We start from the raw sequence: 244 nt of genomic DNA, 5'->3' as shown, positions 1-244 counted from the left end.
GATGCCTCCAGAGAGTGTAAGGATCTCTGTCTCTTCACGTTTTGAGATCCCTTTCCCTTGTCCCTGAAATGGACTCTTGTGGGAGCAGGACAGACAGAAATGTCTTGCTATGGGGTCCCAGGTATCTTGGGTTTAGGCTCCTACTTGAGTTCCTTCACATCATTAGTGGAAAGGATTCTGGACTGGGAGGCAGGGAGCCTGGTTTTAATACTAACTCTTTGATCTTGAGCAAGTTGCTTCTTTC

This window comes from Puma concolor, chromosome D1 (assembly GCF_028749965.1).
Source record: "Puma concolor isolate L17-30 chromosome D1, mPumCon1.1.hap2, whole genome shotgun sequence".
Taxonomy (NCBI): Eukaryota; Metazoa; Chordata; class Mammalia; order Carnivora; family Felidae; genus Puma; species Puma concolor.
The sequence above is the reverse complement of the archived record's forward strand: the minus strand, read 5'-3'. Positions refer to the sequence as shown.